Source organism: Lipotes vexillifer, unplaced genomic scaffold, assembly GCF_000442215.2.
Source record: "Lipotes vexillifer unplaced genomic scaffold, Lipotes_vexillifer_v1.1 scaffold163, whole genome shotgun sequence".
Classification (NCBI taxonomy): Eukaryota; Metazoa; Chordata; class Mammalia; order Artiodactyla; family Lipotidae; genus Lipotes; species Lipotes vexillifer.
The window spans coordinates 1,852,375-1,874,584 of NW_006788722.1; positions in this window are offsets into that span (position 1 = coordinate 1,852,375).

Here is a 22,210-nt window from a genome sequence, read left to right on the forward strand (position 1 = left end):
GAAATAACTCCCCGAAGAATAAACACAACAACAACAATAGGTGCTGTGTATTGAGTGGTTTGAGGGTGTCAGGCACTGTGTTAAGTCGTTAGCATAAACTTTCTTATCTTCCTCTTCTCCAGACCTTTTGAGGTAGATAGAATCATAGACCATATGTGTGGATATGATTTTCCACTTATTGTGCCCATTCTGTACTATTGAGCTACAAAGGAATATGTCTAATCGTCTGCATTTACAAATCTGGTGATCTTCAACAAAGTCTCTCCAGCATATGGTTTCTTTTTTCAAAGACCTTTCTTCTTCATACCAAGTAGTTACATTTTCTCTTCCTCTGTTTTCTTAATATTAAAATTTGTCATACACCCCTGTAGTGTCTCCCTGAAATGTACGTAGAAATTCGATGATCTTCTAATATGTACACAACTGTGGAGAAAAAATAATCCCTTCCTTTGTTCTGGGCTCTATAAAATGTGTGTAGCTTAGACTATATGACTTGTTGGCTCAGCCCCATTCCATTATTGACTGTATTTAATTTTTGATGGCAACTAAAGCACCAAATTGATTTTCACAGGTGAACTACTCAGCCATGACCATCTGTCCTGAAATTGTGATTATTGATGGGATGGATTTTTTTAATTTATATTTTATGTATTTATTTTTTATTACTATATGAATATGTAACATTTATATAACATTTATGTATTATATAACCATATTATATAAAATGTAGAAATGAGCTTTATTTTATATTTTGATTTCATATTCATTTATATATTATATGTCATAAATATTTATTTACCTCATTAAATTTTGTCTTATTATATCTGTATATCATAACCTTAAAATCAGTTTCTCTAACATTTTCTTTCATTCTACCTTCATGCTATCTCAATAATTACTGGTTTAATAAATTTCCCAGTTTGTCCTGCATGTCCTCACAGAAGTCACTGACTAAAAACATTTATACACACACACACACAACTCGTCTTGGATAGAATACTGGGCTTATACCGTTATAAAACATCACTCAAATTAGATTTATTCATTAGTCAGTCTTTTGTTTGTTTTAAGTAAAACAATATATTTTGTTTGTTTTAAGTAAAACAATATACTTTGCCAAACAACTTGCTAAAGCCCTCACCAAAAATGGAAGATATTTTCTTAGTTAATCCTTTATTAACAGTAATGAGTCTTTATTCTCTAAGCAGTGCCCAAGTCATATTTGTTCCAGAGCTTTGTGTGAGAGATGTATATCAAGATCACCAGATTATAGTTTACAACATTTACCTTTTTGTTTTTCAAATTTGGAAAAATAGTAACCTCTTTCCTGTCTTTGAATACCTTTTACGAGGTCAACATGTCCTTAAAGATTGTGGACAATAGTTCAATGGTTAAGCTGGAATATTTCAGTGTACCTTGCAAGAGATTCATCCAAGAGATCTAAGCTCATTCAGAATAAAAAACTGGCTCTCTCTTACAATTTTCTACCCTAATTTCTGGTTTAATTTCATTGAATAATTAAAAAAATTTTCTTCCCAGTATGACAATTATCTCCTTGACAGAGCAGAGAAAATGCTGGAACATTTTCACTTTGTCATTTATTAACATGATGCTATTCATCCTAATCACCAGGCCTATTCTTTATCTTCGTGGGGCTGCACTTATCTCAAAAAAGTGTTTCTTAGTTTGTTCTTGATATTTTTTCAAGCCTTTGTTCATTCTTAGCTTTAACCTTTGTTAGACTATTCTTATAGAAGGTTTGTTTCATACTTTGTATTCATCTTAACCATATGTCATGATTTAATCTAACATTTATTGAGCATTTTATATACATTATCTTATTTGAAATTCACAATATTCTATGAGGGATGTATCATTAACCCATTTTACAGGTAAGAAGTTAAGTATTTCAACAAAGTCAGGCATCTGGTATGCAGTAGAGCAGGACAAAAATGAACAATTTTATTTCAGTCTGTATGCCCCTATGATATATTGGTTCTTCCTTCCATGTTTTCTCTAGGCCATCTGGACAGATCCTTTTGTAACCATATTAATAAGCCCTTTCTTGTTATTCAAAGGTGTTAAGTGTACATTAATCTATCTGCTCTTCTGAGTCATTATTTCCCCTTTAAAATAAATCTACATCTGACTTTTTCTTTGGACTTTTTGATATTTAACTTCCTAAATTTTAGGAAGCATGTGTGATTGTGACTAGATTTTCCTCCTTGGGTTTCCCAAATTTAGAGATTACATTTTATCACAAGTCTTGCATTGACACTTCATGAGCAGATTTATTTTTGAAATTCAGGATTAAAAAAATATATTCCCACAGCTTCCTCTACTTTCAGAAAAAGTTAACTACCAACAACAAAATTAAGAATTTCTCAAATACACTTCTTATAGTCTAAAGATATTCCAATAGATATTATGGATTTAAATATGGAGGTAAAAGAAAAGTGCCAGGCAATTTTCACATAATTAAGATTATAACACAATAAGAAAAATAAGATAATAAGTGACCAGTTTGGAGCACTGAATGGGCAGAAACTTTGGATGACCCAGTGCGGACAGGAACTGACTCTGTAGCCCTGACAAGAAAAGTTGTGGAAAGAGGAAGAGAAGCGAGATGTTGACAGTCATCAAAAGCTAATAGACATTAAAAATGTTTGTCAAAATAAAAATTTCAAAAAAAGAGTTGAAAAATTTATTCAAAGAAATCTTCTTGGAAATACAACAAAAATACAAAGTCAAAATAACACACAGAAAGAAAAAAGATGAAATATGTGTAAGAAAAGACAAAAGAGTCTATCCTAGTGAGTTTACATGAGGCTAATAGGGGGAGTTACACACACACACACACACACACACACACACACACACACACTCACACACAAGGGAAGAGAAGGCCCAAATAAGTGCCTATCTCATTGAATGACAAAAAATGACACAAAGAACACTGTGTGAAATTTTACAAAAAAGAATTTTCTAAAAGCTCTGAGAGGGAAAAACATCTTGAATACATCATCTACAAACACAGGAGAATCAGAAAAACACTGGACTTTTCAATGACATGCTCAATGACTTGTCAACAGCATGCCAGAGATGGTGGAGCTGTTATTTTAATTTTTTGAAGGAATGGTTTTCATCCAGAATTCTTTTCTCAGCCAAGCTATCAATAGAAGTTGGAGGGTAGAAAAATATTTTAAGACATGCAAGGGGTCAGAAGGCATCTCCATGAAATCTTTCTTTCTTTCAGGAAGCTTCTTGAAAGAATAAATCAAGAGGAAGACTTGGTATCTAAAAAAAAAGATAATAGATAACAATTGAATGCCAAAAAAATGATTATTTCACACCTACTGTGGGAAGGTAGATAATGAGGTGGGAGTGAAAGAGAACTGAATCATTGTCTGTTACAGCAGGAAATAAATAGTGTCTGAAACTGATAAATCAAAAAACAGCAGTATGAAAATATAATTTAGTGATGGCTATCAGAAGAAATAGTTAAAAGCTTTAAAAATGGATTGTTCCTGAGAGTGGGAAGGAGCTAGAAAAGTGATAGTGGTTTCTCATTATTAGCTATTAACTACTTTATTATTTTTTAATCTAATGCTTGTGAATCAGTTAGAATAGGCTAGGTTATGCTTCAGTAGTAAATCACCTGAAATCTCTGTTTAGCCATCTTTGAAGTCAAGCCACTACATATATCAGAGCTAATGAGTTTATACTGATGCCTCCAATTTCATTCCAACCCCACAATGCTCTCCCTTGTTTGTATCTCCTTTCTTCTTAGTTGCTCAGTCTAATAATACACAGAAAGTAGCTACAGGATTGCTGTATACATGTCACTATGAAAAACAAACCTACTGAGAAAAAAAATCAAGATTTGTTTGAGTTCTTAAATCAATCTCTAGGACTTAAGTTCTAAGCAATAAACTCAGAAAATTAATGAAAGAGTTTAAAAAGCCTCTTCAAAATAGGTTCCATCTAGTCTCCTAAAAACATTCTTCTAGAGTTTGAGACTAATTTGATATTTAGACTGTAGCATCTGGAAAAATATAGTATCCAGTGCTTAATAAAAGGAAATACAAGACAAGCTCAGATCATGTCAATAGGTGGAAGCTGCCTGCACACCTCTATGGAAAACTACTGAGAGCCGCACTGGTGTTCTTAGCAACTGTAAACCTTTTGAAACTTCTGAGTCACTCCACGTGGGCTTTCTTTCCTCACATGCTTTCTTCTTTATCAGATGATATTGACTGTTTTTTACTGGTTTCTATTTACCTATTTTGTTGGCAGGGCTATTAAATTCTCTGCTCTGTCTTGATCTCCTCAATAGGCACAGCTGTAAGTAACTGTGTATTACAACAAAAATGAACCAACCTTTCTTCTGGCTCCATTATTTTGGTCGTTCATGCATCAGCTCTCTTGGCATACAGCTCTTAGTCTGAAACTCTCCTATTGATTTTCAAAGGTGGAAAAATGTCCCTTGCCCTTTGGTGGAAGAAAGACTGGAGCAAAAGCATCTAGTCATGTTGGCCTTCAGCTCAACTGAAGTGAGAGCTGCTAACCAACTGGAGCTAATTTAAATGAATGCTCCAAACAATGAAAGACCAGGATCACCTGGGACTAAGAGAAACTTACAAAACTGAATACCATCTGACACTCAGGAACAGGCCAAACTCATCCTAAAAACATAGGGAAAAAATGCAATCTGTATCAAAATACCAATGCCATTTTTCACAGAAATAGAACAAATAAATCTAAAATTTGTATGGAAACACAAAAAACCTCAAAACAATCTTAAGAAAGAAAAATGAAGCTGGAGGTATCATGTGCCCTGATTTCAAACTATACTACAAAGCTACAGTCATCAACACAGTATGGTACTGGCACAAAAACAGATACCTAGATCAATGGAACAGAATAGAGACCCCAGAAATGAACCCACACTTATATGGGCAATTAATCTGTAACAAATGAGGCAAGAATATAAAATGATGAAAAGACAGTCTCTTCAATAAATAGTGCTGGTAAAACTGGACAGCTACGGCCAAAGGAACCAAACTGGACACTGTCTCACGCCATATGCAAAAATAAACTTAAAATCGATTAAAGACTTAATTGTAAGGCCTGAAACCATAAAACTAGAAGAAAACATAGGCAGTACCCTCTTTGACATCAGTCACAGTAATACTTTTTTGGATATGTCTCCTCGGGCAAGGGAAGTAAAAGCAAAAACAAACAAATTGGAGTATATCAATCTAAAAAGCTTTTTCACAGTGAAGGAAAATATCAAAAAAATAAAAATGCCACCTACTGAATGGGAGAAGATATTTGCAAACAATATATTCAATAAGGGGTTATCTAAAGTATACAAAGAGCTCATAACATACAATATCAAACAAACAAACAAACAAACTGATTACAAAATGGGCAGAGGATCTGAATAGCCATTATTCCAAAGAAGACATACACATGGCCAAAAGGCACATGAAAAAATGCTCAACATCAGTAATCATCAGGGAAATGCAAGTCAAAACCACAATGAGATATCACCTCACACCTATCAGAATGGCAATTATTCAAAAGACAACAAATAACAAGTGTTGGTGAGGATGTGGAGAAAAGCGAACCCGTGTGCACTATTGGTGAAATGTAAGTTGGTGCAGCTACTATGGAAAATAGTAAGGAGATTCCTCAAAAAATTAAAAATAGAACTACTATGTGATCCAGCAAGTCCACTCTTACATATATATAAATATATCCCCCTACATTCATTGCTGCATTATTTACAATAGCCAGGATACAGAAGCAATCCAAATGTCCATCAATATACAAATGGATAAAGAAGATGTGGTAGAATGCTCTGAGACAAGGGGAAGAAGGCAGAAGAGTAAGACGCGGAGATCACCTTCCTCCCCACAGATACACCAGAAATACATCTACACCTGGAACAACTCCTACAGAACACCTACTGAGCTCTGGCAGAAGACCTCAGACCTCCCCAAAGGCAAGAAACTCCCCCAAGTACCTGGGTAAGGCAAAAGAAAAAAGAATAAATGGAGACAAAAGGATAGGGACGGGACCTGCACCAGTGGGAGGGAGCCGTAAAGGAGGAAAGGTTTCCACACACTAGGAAGCCCCTTCGCGGGCAGAGACTACGGGTGGCGGAGGGGGAAAGCTTCGGGGCCGCTGAGGAAAGCACAGCAACAGGGGTGCGGAGAGCAAACAGGAGAGATTCCCGCACAGAGAATCGGTGCTGACCGGCACTCACCAGCCCGAGAGGCTTGTCTGCTCACCCGCCAAGGCAGGCGGGGCTGGGAGCCGAGGCTCGGGCTTTGGTCAGAGCGCAGGTTGGCGGCGACAGCACAGCCTGCAGGGAGTTAGTGCACCACGGCTAGCCGGGAGGGAGTCCAAGTCTGGACCTGCCGAAGAGGCAAGAGACTTTTTCTTCCATCTTTGTTTCCTGGTGCACAAGGAGAGGGGATTAAGAGCACTGCTAAAAGGAGCTCCAGAGACGGGCGTGAGCCGCGGCTAAAAGCGCGGGCCCCAGAGACATGCATGACACGGTAAGAAGGCTGCTGCTGCCACCACCAAGAAGCCTGTGTGCGAGCACACTTCACTATCCACACCCCGCTTCCGGGGAGCCTGTGCAGTCCTCCACTGCCAGGGTCCCGGGATCCAGGAACAACTTCCCCGGGAGAACGCACAGCGAGCCTCAGGCTGGTGCGACGTCATGCTGGCCTCTGCCGCTGCAGTCTCCCCGCGCACTCCGTGCCCCTCCCTCCCCCTGGCCTGAGTGAGCCAGAGCCCCTGAATCAGCGGCTCCTTTAACCCCGTCCTGTCTGAGCGGAGAACAGATGCCCTCCGGCGACCTACACACAGAGGCAGGGCCAAATCCAAAGCTGAGCCCCTGGGAGCTGTGAGAAAAAAGGAGAGAAAGGGAAATGTCTCCCAGCAGCCTCAGAAGCAGCGGATTAAAGCTCCACAATCAACTTGATGTACCCTGCATTTGTGGAATACATGAATAGACAACCAATCATCCCAAATTGAGAAGGTGGACTTTGAGAGCAAGATTTATGATTTTTTTCCCCTTTTCCTCTTTTTGTGAGTGTGTATGTGTATGCTTCTGTGACGGATTTTGTCTGTATAGCTTTGCTTCCACCATTTGTCTTAGGGTTCTATCTGTCCTTTTTTTTTTTAATAATTATTTTTTATTTTAATAACTTTATTACATTATATCTTACTTTATTTTATTTTACTTTATCTTCTTTCTTCCTTTTTTCCTTCCTTCCTCCCTCCCTCCCACCCTCCCTCCCTTCTTTCCTTCCTTCTTTCTTTCTCTCTCTCTTTCTTTCTTTCTTTCTTTCTTTCTTTCTTTCTTTCTTTCTTTCAACTTCTACTAATACTTTCTTTCTAGTTTTTCTCCCTTTTATTCTGAGCCGGGTGGATGAAAGCCTCTTGGTGCTGCAGCCAGGAGTCAGTGCTGTGCCTCTGAGGTGGGAGAGCCAACTTCAGGACACTGGTCTACAAGAGACCTCCCAGTTCCACATAATATCAAATGGCGAAAATCTCCTAGAGATCTGCATCTCAACACCAGCACCCAGCTTCACTCAACGACAAGCAACCTACAGTGCTTGACGCATTATGCCAAACAACTAGCAAGACAGGAACACAACCCCACCCATTAGCAGAGAGGCTGCTAAAATCATAATAAGTCCACAGACACCCCAAAACACACCACCAGACGTGGACCTGCCCACCAGAAAAACAAGATCCAGCCTCATCCACCAGAACACAGACACTAATCCCCTCCACCAGGAAGCACACAACCCACTGAACCAACCTTAGCCACTGGGGACAGACACCAAAAACAACGGAAACTACGAACCTGCAGCCTGCAAAAATGATACCCCAAACACAGTAAGATAAGCAAAATGAGAAGAAAGAAAAACACACAGCAGATGAAGGAGCAAGATAAAAACCCACCAGACCTAACAAATGAAGAGGAAATAGGCAGTCTACCTGAAAAAGAATTCAGAATATTGATAGTAAAGATGATCCAAAATCTTGGAAATAGAACAGACAAAATGCAAGAAACATTTAACAAGGACCTAAAAGGACTAAAGATGAAACAAACATGATGAACAACACAATAAATGAAATGAAAAATACTCTAGATGGGATCAATAGCAGAATAATTGAGGCAGAAGAATGGATAAGTGACCTGGAAGATAAAATATTGGAAATAACTACTGCAGAGCAGAATAAAGAAAAAAGAATGAAAAGAACTGAGGACTGAGAGACCTCTGGGACAACATTAAACACACCAACATTCGAATTATAGGGGTTCAAAAGAAGAAGAGAAAAAGAAAGGGACTGAGAGAATATTTGAGGAGATTATAGTTGAAAACTACCCTAATATGGGAAAGGAAATATTTAATCAAGTCCAGGAAGCCCAGAGAGTCTCATACAGGATAAATCGAAGGAGAAATACACCAAGACACATATTAATCAACCTGTCAAAAAATAAATACGAAGAAAACATATTAAAAGCAGCAAGAGGAAAACAACAAATAACACACAAGGGAATCCCCATAAGGTTAACAGCTGATCTTTCAGCAGAAACTCTGTAAGCCAGAAGGGAGTGGCAGGACATATTTAAAGTGATGAAGGAGAAAAAACTGCAACCAAGATTACTCTACCCAGCAAGGATGAATGTTCAGATTTAATGGAGAAATTAAAACCTTTATGGAAAAGCAAAAGCTGAGAGAGTTCAGCACCACCAAACCAGCTTTACAACTAGTGCTAAAGGAACTCCTCTAGGCAAGAAACACAAGAGAAGGAAAAGACCTACAATAACAAACCCAGAACAATTAAGAAAATGGGAATAGGAACATATATATCGATAATTACCTTAAATGTAAATGGACTAAATGCTCCCACCAAAAGACACAGATTGGCTGAATGGATACAAAAACAAGACCCATATATATGCTGTCTACAAGAGACCCACTTCAGACCTAGAGACACATACAGACTGAAAGTGAGGGGATGGAAAAAGATATTCCATGCAAAAGAAAGCTGGAGTAGCAATTCTCATATCAGACAAAATAGACTTTAAAATAAAGACTATTAGAAGAGACAAAGAAGGACACTACATAATGATCAAGGGATCAATCCAAGAAGAAGATATAACAATTTTAAATATTTATACACCCAACATAGGAGCACCTCAATACATAAGGCAAATACTAACAGCCATAAAAGGGGAAATCGACAGTAACACATTCATATTAGGGGACTTTAACACCCCACTTTTACCAATGGACAGATCATCCAAAATGAAAATAAATAAGGAAACACAAGCTTTAAATGATACATTAAACAAGATGGACTTAATTGATATTTACAGGACATTCCATCCAAAAACAACAGAATACACATTCTCCTCAAGTGCTTATGGAACATTCTCCAGGATAGATCATATCTTGGGTCACAAATCAAGCCTTGGTAAATTTAAGAAAATTGAAATTGTATCAAGTATCTTTTCCGACCACAACACTATAAGACTAGATATCAATTACAGGAAAAGATCTGTAAAAAATACAAACACATGCAAGCTAAAGAATACACTACTTAATAACGAAGTGATGGCTGAAGAAATCAAAGAGGAAATCAAAAACTACCTAGAAACAAATGACAATGGAGACACGATGACCCAAAACCTATGGAATGCAGCAAAAGCAGTTCTAAGAGGGAAGTTTATAGCAGTACAATCCTACCTTAAGAAACAGGAAACATCTCGAACAAACAACCTAACCTTGCACCTAAAGCAATTAGAGAAAGAAGAACAAAAAACCCCCCAAAGTTAGCAGAAGGAAAGAAATCATAAAGATCAGATCAAAAGTAAATGAAAAAGAAATGAAGGAAACGATAGCAAAGATCAATAAAACTAAAAGCTGGTTCTTTGAGAAGATAAACAAAATTGATAAACCATTAGCCAGACTCATCAAGAAAACAAGGGTGAAGACTCAAATCAATAGAACTAGAAATGAAAAAGGAGAAGTAACAACTGACACTGCAGAAATACAAAAGATCATGAGAGATTACTACAAGCAACTCTTTGCCAATAAAATGGATAACCTTGAAGAAATGGACAAATTCGTAGAAATGTATAACCTGCCAAGACTGAAACAGGAAGAAATAGAATATATGAACAGACCAATCACAAGCACTGATATTGAAACTGTGATTAAAAATCTTCTAACAAACAAAAACCCAGGACCAGATGGCTTCACAGGAAAATTCTATCGAACATTTAGAGAGCTAACGCCAATCCTTCTCAAACTCTTCCAAAATATAGCAGAGAGAGGAACACTCCCAAACTCACTCTACGAGGCCACCATCACCTTGATAGGAAAACCACACAAGGATGTCACAAAGAAAGAAAACTACAGGCCAATATCACTGATGAACATAGATGCAAAAATCCTCAACAAAATACTAGCAAACAGAATGCAACAGCACATTAAAAGGACCACGCACCATGATCAAGTGGGGTTTATTCCAGGAATGCAAGGATTCTTCAATATACGCAAATAAATCAATGTGATACACCATATTAACAAATTGAAGGAGAAAAACCATATGGTCATCTCAATAGATGCAGAGAAAGCTTTCAACAAAATTCAACACTGATTTATGATAAAAAACCCTCCAGAAAGTAGGCATAGAGGGAAGTTTCCTCAACATAATTAAGGCCATATATGACAAACCCACAGCCAACATCGTCCTCAAGGTGAAAAATTGAAAGCATTTCCACTAAGATCAGGAACCAGACAAGGTTGTCCACTCTCACCAGTCTTATTCAACATAGTTTTGGAAGTTTTAGGCATAGCAATCAGAGAAGAAAAGGAAATAAAAGGAATCTAAATTGGAAAAGAAGAAGTAAAGCTTTCACTGTTTGCAGATGACATGATACTATACATAGAGAATCCTAAAGATGCTACCAGAAAACTACTAGAGCTAATCAATGAATTTGGTAAAGTAGCAGGATACAAAATTAATGCACAGGAGTCTCTGGCATTCCTATATACTACTGATGAAAAATCTGAAAGTGAAATCAAGAAAACACCCCCATTTACCATTACAACAATAAGAATAAAATATCTAGGAATAAACCTACCTAAGGAGACAAACGACCTGTATGCAGAAAATTATAAGCCACTGATGAAAGAAATTAAAGATGGTACAAATAGATGGAGAGATATACCATGTTCTTGGATTGGAAGAATCAACATTGTGAAAATGACTCTACTATCCAAAGCAATCTACAGATTCAATGCAATCCCTATCAAACTGCCACTGGCATTTTTCACAAAACTAGAACAAAAACTTTCACAATTTGTATGGAAACACAAAAGATCCCAAATAGCCAAAGCAATCTTGAGAATGAAAAACAGAGCTGAAGGAATCAGGCTCCCTGACTTCAGACTATGCTACAAAGCTACTGTAATCAAGACAGTATGGTACTGGCACAAAAACAGAAAGACAGATCAATGGAACAGGATAGAAAGCCCAGAGATAAACCCATGCACATATGGTCAACTTACCTTTGATAAAGGAGGCAGGAATGTACAGTGGAGAAAGGACAGCCTCTTCAATAAACTGTGCTGGGAAAACTGGACAGGTACATGTAAAAGTATGAGATTAGATCACTCCCTAGCACCATACACAAAAATAAGCTCAAAATGGGTTAAAGACCTAAATGTAAGGCCAGAAACTATCAAACTCTTAGAGGAAAACATAGGCAGAACACTCTATGACATAAATCACAGCAAGATCCTTTTTGACCCAACTCCTAGAGAAATGGAAATAAAAACAAAAATAAACAAATAGGACCTAATGAAACTTCAAAGCTTTTGCACAGCAAAGGAAACCATAAACAAGACCAAAAGACAGCCCTCAGAATGGGAGAAAATATTTGCAAATGAAGCAACTTACAAAGGATTAATCTCCAAAATTTATAAGCAGCTCATGTAGCTCAATAACAAAAAAACAAACAACCCAATCCAAAAATGGGCAGACAACCTAAATAGACATTTCTCCAAAGAAGATATACAGACTACCAACAAACACATGAAAGAATGCTCAACATCATTAATCATTAGAGAAATGCAAATCAAAACTTCAATGAGATATCATCTTACACTGGTCAGAATGGCCATCATCAAAATATCTAGAAACAATAAATGCTGGAGAGGGTGTCGAGAAAAGGGAACACTCTTGCACTGCTGGTTGGAATGTGAATTGGTACAGCCAGTATGGAGAACCGTATGGAGGTTCCTTAAAATCTACAAATAGAAGTACCATATGACCCAGCAATCCCACTACTGGGCCTATACCCTGAGAAAACCATAATTCAAAAAGAGTCAAGTACCAAAATGTTCATTGCAGCTTTATTTACAATAGCCCAGAGATGGAAATAACCTAAGTTTCCATCATCAGATGAATGAAGATGTGGCACATATATACACTGGAATATTACTCAGCCATAAAAAGAAATGAAATTGAGCTATTTGTAATGAGGTGGATAGACCTAGAGTCTGTCAACAGAGTGATGTAAGTCAGAAAGAGAAAGACAAATACCGTATGCTAACACATATATATGGAATTTAAGAAAAAAATGTCATGAAGAACCTAGGGGTAAGACAGGAATAAAGACACAGACTTACTAGAGAATGGACTTGAAGATATGGGGAGGGGCAAGGGTAAGCTGTGACAAAGCGAGAGAGAGGCATGGACATATATACACTACCAAACGTAAGGTAGATAGCTAGTGCGAAGCAGCCACATAGCACAGGGAGATCAGCTCGGTGCTTTGTGACTGCCTGGAGGGGTGGATAGGGAGGGTGTGAGGGAGGGAGACGCAAGAGGGAAGAGATATGGGAACATATGTATATGTATAATGGATTCATTTTGTTATAAAGCAGAAATTAACACACCATTGTAAAGCAATTATACTCTAATAAAGATGTAAAAAAAAGATGTAGTATACACACACACACACACACACACAGTTGAACATTATTCATAAAAAAGAATGAAATCTTGACATTTGCAACAACATGGATGGACCTAGAGGGCATTATGTTACTAGGTTGTTACCAGAGGAGAGAGGGTGGGGGAGGAAATAAATAGATGAGGTATATTAAGAGGTACAAGTTGATAGTTGCAAAATTATTGAATCCCAGCTATGAAATGTACAGTGTGTAGAATACAATCAATATCTAAGTATTATCTTTGTATGGCGATATATCCTAACTAGAGTTATCATGTTTATCATTTTGAAATATATAGAAAAATATTCCCTATGCTGTGTAAAACAAAAACAAAAAAGTTAGGGAAAAAAGTCTTGAATTTAGTGAAATCTGGCAAACTTTTCCTGAAAAATATATCCCATAATTCAGTGTTGACTGCACAGGAGAAATCCATCAATCTAATCTTTATTCTAATTAGTTCTAACCCATATGTTCAGGTTGAGAAATAAGACAAGTAATTAAACATCTTGGAAAGTCCCAGGAATCACAGTCTTACTTCCCCCACATCACTTAGAAACACACTTAGAAACTTAGAGTTCATTCGATTTTGAAAATGAATTTCAGAGTGGTTAAACCACTTGTTGTACCTCACATAGTAAAGCAATTATTAGAAAAGCTAATAATTTAAATTTTGATTTTCAGTTTGAACTATACAATCACTCTAAGCTCCCACCCCTTTCCCAAAAATATACCATTGTTTGTAAGAGAAGATTTCAGCCAAGCCCAGTCATCCAATGAGACCTGGCTACCCTGGTCCTCAGTTACTCACTCAGCTGGGGGCTCATTCTGATTCTTTTTAGGTTGTTACCAACTTAAACCTCTGAAATCAGAAATAAAAACCTTTAGCATTTTAGTGACACAATCCTCATTAATGGAAACAACATTATGAATGAAATTTCCAATATTTTCCAGGACTAATGTCCTTTTCAGTAAATGGTCTCTTGATAATTGCTCTATAAACATTTAAGCATTATGAGTACAGTTCTTAAAATGACCAGAAGTCATTACTCAAAAGCTTCCTCGGGCTTCCCTGGTGGCGCAGTGGTTGAGAGTCCGCCTGCTGATGCAGGGGACACGGATTCGTGACCCGGTCCGGGAAGATCCCACATGCTGCAGAGCGGCTAGGCCCGGGAGTCATGGCCGCTGAGCCTGCGCTCCGCAACGGGGAGAGGCCACAACAGTGAGAGGCCCACGTACCGCAAAAAAAAAAAAAAACAAACTTCCTCACCACACAATTACTGGGTCATGTGCTTCTTTTGTGCTTCTGGACTACTCCACCATGATTCAACTTTTGTTTGGGAAAAATATACTTTGCGTCAGCAACAAAAAAATCAGTCTTTCATGAAAATCTAAAAAAAAAAACCAAAAACTTGCATTATTTTTATGAAATCAAGCACACAGAAATAGGTATTAGGAGTATTATAATTCTAGTATCTTACTGAACACTTATTATGTGCCAAGTTTAATATTGTTACAGTGATTATTTCATAATTTAATCTGGACATCACCCCTCTGGAGTGGGTACTAAAATTAACCAAATTTTGAAGAGAAAGAAATTGTTTAATAGCAATTCCTGCATCACTCAAAGTAAACGAAGCTATTAAAGTAATTTTTGGATAAGATAATGAAAGTCCTAATAGTAGTGGTGAAGCAGGTGAGGAAGAGGCTGATTACTGCAAGGACAACTGGGAAACCCCTTGGTGGATGTACCTGGGAAAGCACCAGAGAATCAAAGGAGACTCAAGATATTTCTAAACTTTCATGAAACTGGTCTTTATTCATCAAAAATCATTTTCTACCTCAAGTTTTCTGAGTATGGATTTAAACTTCTTTGGGGGATTCAAAGGCACTGCAAGAGATTTGGTGCTGATATCTCTAGCAAATCTCTTCTTTCCAAATCTCCAACTAGATATTAAGGTCATCTGGGGCCTGGTACAGAGGGTCTTGTTTCTCTTCTGTCAAAGAAGAACCAGATGGAGGAGGTTACCCTAGAAAAGATCACTAAACTTCCAAGCGAAGTTTTAAGAGACAGGTGATAGCGAGCAGAAATGTACAGAGGAAGACCAGGGATTACTAGTTTGGATGTCAGTCACCTACTACTGTGTGGCATCATTACTATAGGCTCTGTTTCAAAGTTGACTCTGTTTGTCTGACAAAGGGGAATCAAACCAATGATCTACAGAGTTTTCCAGGTTTGGTGCTCTTTATACCCCAAGTTTAGCAAGGACTAGGTTCTTATAAGCTATAATTTTGTATTGTGTTTCCCAAACTAGAAAGCACAATAGGTATGTTGTCTTTTGTTCTTTGCCAGTCTTGTCATACACCGGTCTGCCCACTAGCATTAATCTTCATGGTCACTACGCTTTCTATATTTGGTTACAAAAGCTCCAGGCTGCATATGTATGAACAAAACAGTAGCCAGGGAAGGACAAAATTTCATTCATGAGACAATGTCAAGCTGCAACAGAATAGACAGACTATTATTTTTTCCTTTTAAATGGGGATGAAACACAACCATAGATTATTCTTATTGTCTGTGCTTTCACAATCATAGTTAGTGACAATTGCAGCTCATAATACTTTCTTTCATTCCTTCTAATAAACGTCCATTCAGACCACAGTGCAGAGGAGGTAGGTAAGAGTTTACTTGAATATACATACAGAGGGTTAACAAATTCCTTCTTGATTTTAACTAGTTCCATTTGAAACACATCCTTTCCAAGTTGCCTTTGAATATTTAATATTAATACTAAATTAATATATTAACAATATTATATAATTAACATATTAATTAAATTAATATTTATTATTAAAATTGTCTTTTGATAATATTAACAATAAAATAATTATGTCAATGATATAAAAGGAAAGAGATTTTATATAAAACTCTCAGGCATGAAGTTAAAAGAGGCAACAGGCCCATTCTGATATAATGGCTAAGTGGTTTAAATTCCCATCCTTGTTCTGTTAGACCCAGCAATTGGATTCTAGTAACAACTAAAGGTTTAGTTGTATGAAAAAAATGATCTCAGAAATTATCAATATTCCAGTATAAGACCAGATCTGCCTGCCTTAAAATGTAATTGACCTACTTAACTACTCCATTTTACCACCATTTTTCAAATATGTCTTACCCTAAGTCTTTTCTGCAAACGGAATGACAATTAAAAATGTAGCCTTTACTAATCCATTTATTTATTTATGAAATGCTTTCTGAGCATCTACCATGTGACAGGTACAATGCTAGGGATTGGAGATAGAGGTGATTAAGTCATTCTCTCTATCCTCAAGGAACTCATAAATGTTTGGTCAGATCAGCAATGGAGATAATCATAGTAGTAGCTAATATTTACTGAGCTATGTACCGGGTAGGATTCTAAGAACTTTATATGTACAAGTTTTTTTTTATATATAACAGTGTCCTTTTGGAGATAAACACATTATTATTCCCATTTCACAGGTGTAGAGACCGAGGCAAAGAGGGACTTGACCAAGGTCATACAGGACAATAAGGCATAGAGATAGGATTCAAGTGCAGGCCATCTGACTTTGTTCTCAGACACTATGCAGAGAGGGTGCCTCACCCAGGCTGGTGATGGAGGCAGCTCAGGGGCAGACTTTCAGAATAAGGCAGAGCTCAGGCTGAGCTTTAAAGACTGAGTAGGAGTTAGTTAGTAAAGGGATAAAGAAAAACAGGTGGAACATAGTAGAAATGAATAATGTGAGTCAAGACAAGGCTTGAGAGTGACACACAGCATCCATTGTGAAGGGGTCTGTGTGCTCTTGCTGTTGCTGGGTGGGGTCCCAGGGAAATTTATGTGAAGTGGGAGAGAGATGGGGATTTGCAGTGAGGCTGGACCAAGTGTAGGGCTTCACTGGGGTGGGCCTTGCGGACTTCCTTAGGAGACTTGGATCTTATCCTGTTCCTCATATCCAACTACATTTTGTGGGACTTTTGTTTGTATGTTTGTTTTATTGTCTGTTTACATTGCTTTGACCTACAGTTTATAAGCTGAGTAAATGTCAAGTCATTTTTCTGGGCGGCCTCAGTTTCCTCATTCTGATTTAAGGAGTTTGGTTTAGATGATCACTTAGCTCCCTTTTAGCTGAGCTTTCTATCTGTTTATCCCACCTCTTTAGTCTCTTGTTTGTGTGTTTAAGTTCTTTCTAAGGCTAAACTTTACCAAGCTTATGTATCTCTGCCTCAGCTCAATATAGAAGCAAAGTCCAGTGAAACCCTGGGTAGTTACTGTTTAAAGGAATAATGCTCCCCTTTACTCACTTCAATGTAGAAGATGGTGGTGATGTTAGGGAATGACATAGCAGTAGTAGAATTGCAAGTTAGGTGTACATGTGGGTAAAACCAAATTATATATTAGTGAAGCATGGTGCTCATAAAATGTTATTACTGTAGCGTATACTAATCCTTTGTTCTTTGGCTCTCCTGATTGCAATGAACTCTGATTCAGAGACACTGCTTTGCCCTGTCATCTCTTTTCTCAGTTGCTGCATTCCAATTTCTTGTTCTGCCAAAATTATATTGTCTGGTAACCAGGTCAGCTCTCCCCTCGCAGTCTCCTGTGCTCATCTGTGACCTTACACTCTTTGGGGTCCTTGCTGCAGATTCCATCTTTGATCTGCCCTGTTGCAAAACTATATTTTTCTCCCTTATTACAGTCAGTGAGTTTTGCTTCCCACCTCTCTTTAAATATAGCCTAATCTGTTTCATGTTCCTTGGTACACTTGAAAGAAATTTCCATTTGCCAGAAGTTTCTGGAAAACTACCTGTTTGAAAAAACTTCTTGGTGACTTTTGCTTTAAGATTTTGGTTACACATAGAAAGGAGGAATCCAGAAGGCTAACAAGGAAGCTTGTGAGTCTCACAGGGTAGATTTTTCCTTCCTTCCCTCTCTCTCCTGCTTCCTTTCTCATTCCCTTCCCTTTGCCCCTTTCCTCTCCACCCAGAAAGGATGCAAGACAGCTTTAACAAAGAAATACAACGTGAATAGAGCAAATCATACTAGAATTTTGTGACTGGGGAAAAAAGGGTAGTAAGAGAGAAGTCACGAATGAGTTAAGTTCATGACAAATGGGATGAGGTCCTTCTTGCACGTTAGTAAAAGGCAAGACTCAAGCTTGGCTCTAACCAGTGTAACAGCTAATGCCTCAGGGGAAAGCTGATCCACTGTATCCAAAGGATACAAACAAGTGGCACCAAGGCTCAGGGCAGCATTTCTCAGGGCTGAGAACTGAGAGGAATTTCTCCCATTAATCCCCCGAAGGAGACCCAACCATGTACAGCATTCTGAGTGGTATCTTTACAAAAAACAGCCACACATAAGACTTTTTTAAAGGTCTGTACTTTGGGACTTATATCATGCCAAAGCCAATTCGGTAAAAGTAAATTTAGAGGGCTGCCATGATGTGCTGTGGTTAGTTAGTGTGAGGATGAACTGTAGAAGCTAGGGCGCAGCAGTATGTATTCTATGACTCATTAGTTACAGGAAATGTTGGCAGGAGGGATAAAACCTTCCATGACCAAATTAATTTGGATTTGCAAACCCTCTTTGAAAATTGAAAAATGCACACTGGCATATAAGGACTCTGAACAGTCCTTCAGTAAAGAAACAGTCTCACCAATGTTTAACCTACTTTCCTCACAAACATGTTAAACATAGAACTGGTTTTTCTTTTCATTGGTTTGCTCTTGTCTCCCAGTTCATCACTTGGGCCACTTCACTATGTTTAAGGAACAGAATAGAGGTTAATAAAATTAATTGTATGAATCAGGGCTTCCCTGGTGGCACAGTGGTTAAGAATCCGCCTGCTAATGCAGGGGACACAGGTTCGAGCCCTGGTCCAGGAAGATCCCACATGCCGTGGAGCAACAAAGCCCATGCGCCACAACCACTGAGCCCGTGTACCACAACTACTGAAGCCCGCGTGCCTAGAGCCTGTGCTCCACAACAAGAGAAGCCACTGCAATGAGAAGCCTGCACACCACAATGAAGAGTAGCCCCCGCTCTCTGCAACTAGAGAAGGCCCGCCCGCATCAACGAAAACCCAACACAGCCAAAAATAAAATAAATAAGATAAATATATATAAAAAATAAAATAATAAAATTAATTGGATGAAGCAAACACAAATGTTTATCTTATTTCCTTAATGTATTTTCTTATTTTCTTAATGTATTAGAAGTTATACTAGCTTCTAGATTATTAATAAAATCATGGTGGAAATTAGGTGAAATTGAATTAAATCTCACTAAGGAATTCAATAATATTTTACTTTGGGTCAAACAAAAGCTCTTCCTTTTGGAATACAAGAAAATGTCCATTTTGATATTGAAAAAATGACTACTTAAAATACTACTGACATCATACTAACCATACTCATTTATAAATTTTCAAAAATATTGATATTAATTCTTTTAAAAACTGCTGGTGGTTGAGGTTTTTTGAGCAGTGTTTTTTTCTGTTTTAACTGAACTAGTTAATCATTTTAGGGCTACACCATGATTAAACTTAAAAGACAAATATTCCTTAGATATACACCAAACACTCTTTTCATGAGCCTTGTGTATTTAGTCTTTAGATAGAAATGAACAATTAACAAATTCTAACTTAGGTTCCTTTTTCAGTTAAAGAGACAGGAAATTAAAAAAAGATATTTAAAGAAACACCGTTGTGAGCCTTCTGGCTCTATTATTAGATGTACAAAATCCTCCCCAGGACTATTTTTTTCCCAAGCAAACAAACAAATAAACGAGCATCAATGAATGAATTGTGTATGAGCCAGAAGTTCTCCCCAAAATATTTTCCAAGTAGCACCTTTGCAGTAGTTAGTTCTTTTCCATTCTCAGTGCATTCTCTTCTCTTTAGTATACAAACATGCTATTTTGGGATCACTATGTAAGGTATAATGCAGATTCTAGCCTATCTTCATTTTAGAACCCACATAACAATTAAATTCTCTTACTGAGAAAATTACTAGGCACAGAGAATAAATCCTCCTTTACTAGTTAACTTTGATGGTTAGAAGTTCTTCATATCAGACATTTTTAAAAGGTTATAAACTATTTGTTGAAACTGATCTGTCTAATGAGAGATATACAGTACTTCCCTTTTGAAAGTTATAGACAATACAAAATAACTGGAAGTGTTCTACCCCGTAATTTTATAGCTGCAGAGACTGAAGGTTAGGGATGGAAACGGATTTTCTCATGGTTACATACAAGTTAGTGGCAAAAATTAGAACAAAGCCTGGATGTTCTAATTCCCAGACCAGTAGTTTTCTCATGACAATGTGCTGATAGTTCAGAGGAATCTCTGTAGATAAACCACATTTTTATTTTCTGTTGATCAAATAGGTTTTAAAAAAGCATGAAGTCATAGAGTTTATAAGTGTTTATTATGCACTGACTATATTTGTAAATAACATGGTAGCAACACACTGAGTCAGAATACCCCAAGATGTGAAGTGATCCTGGTATTTGAGGGTAGCTCACCCACACTCATGCCACTTATTAGATTGAGAAAATACACACAATGTATTATTATCACATTGATTGTCCTTGGTCCTCTTATTCTCTAAAGCCCACAACCAACTATATGCTGGTGATATTGAAATACACATCTCTAACCCAGATCTCTGTCCTGAAGTCTAGCAACATAAATACAACAGCCGATGGGACACCTTTTCTCTTAATTTCCTTAGAGACCTTAAACTTATCATGGAGATATTTGAACTCATCATCTTGAGCCCTGAATTGTTATCTCAGGAATGTCCTCACCAACGCTTCCCAACCTGAAAATATGCGCATTACCCTGGGTGCCTTCCTCTCCCCCAACCCTCACATCAAATCAGTCACCAAGTCCTAGAGACATTATTTCCTTCGTATCTTTTGCATCCATGACCTTCTCTCCATCTTCCCTGCAGAGCGTTAGTTCGGGTTCTCACCATTTCCTCTGTATTGCAACAGCCTCCTAATTAATTTACGACAAATTTCCTGCATCTCCTGTCCTCTTTCAGGTCACTAGCCAATCTTTTCTATTGTTCTGGCAACAGGAAATGTCATATTTACTTGGTTACCAGAACTCTTTCAAATTCTATATAATCTAGTAGTTACCATAGATCCTTGCTTAGGAAACTGGCTTATGCTACATACAGGCCAAGTTATAAGCTGCTGCTTGAGTTCACTACTCTTAATACGCTTTCTATGCCTCCTCCTTCATTAAATACCGTGGGAGAAAGGGAAGGGGAATGTGGCATGTGTAGATTGGCCTTTCGGGACATATAATTAAATAGGTTTTGATAATTTTCTTGAAACGTATTAGCAATCTCGTCACTTACTTGGGAGCAACATTTATAGCCAGATATAGATATAAAAATACAGAAATGGCATTATCTTCTATCTTCCCCTTTTAAAAATGTTTATTTAGATCTAAGAAAAGAGTGAATTTAGCAATGTACAAGCATTTTAAAGTTTTACAAGCAAAGATTTATAAAAATGAACTCATGTTATAGTCACTGGGAGAAGTTCTAGAATGCATGAGTCTAGTGTGTGTGTAGGTACGTGCATGGGCAGGCATGCATTCAACTGCATGTTTGATTATCTCATTTTCTCCCATTCATGAAAAATACAGTTTTGAGACATTGCTTCATAAATATCAACACTGCAGCTGACAGCTCTGACCTCTGAAAAATGGCACATTTCTGGAGATCAGAAGAGGGGATAAGTTTCTCACTCCCTTTATTTTCTTTTCTGTAATTTTCCTCACAGGCTTACCGATTCTATCTACCTTTTTTATAATTTCTTTTGCCACTATTTAAAAAAATCCATACTTTCCTTATATTTCAAAGAAGTTGAAGAGTCTAGTTAATGACACCTGCTATAGCTAGGCAGCCAAATAGACCACAGGCATTTTATAACCCAACCATATGAGACAGTACCTGGGATTACAAAAGCACACTTGTGCTTGAATCAATAGATTCTAAATCTTTCCAACCAAATGCACTCTGATGAATAATTTGTATGATTCTTATTCAAAAGAGGAATCCTAAGAAAATCCATCAACTGTCTCCATTTACTTAGTTATATTAAATA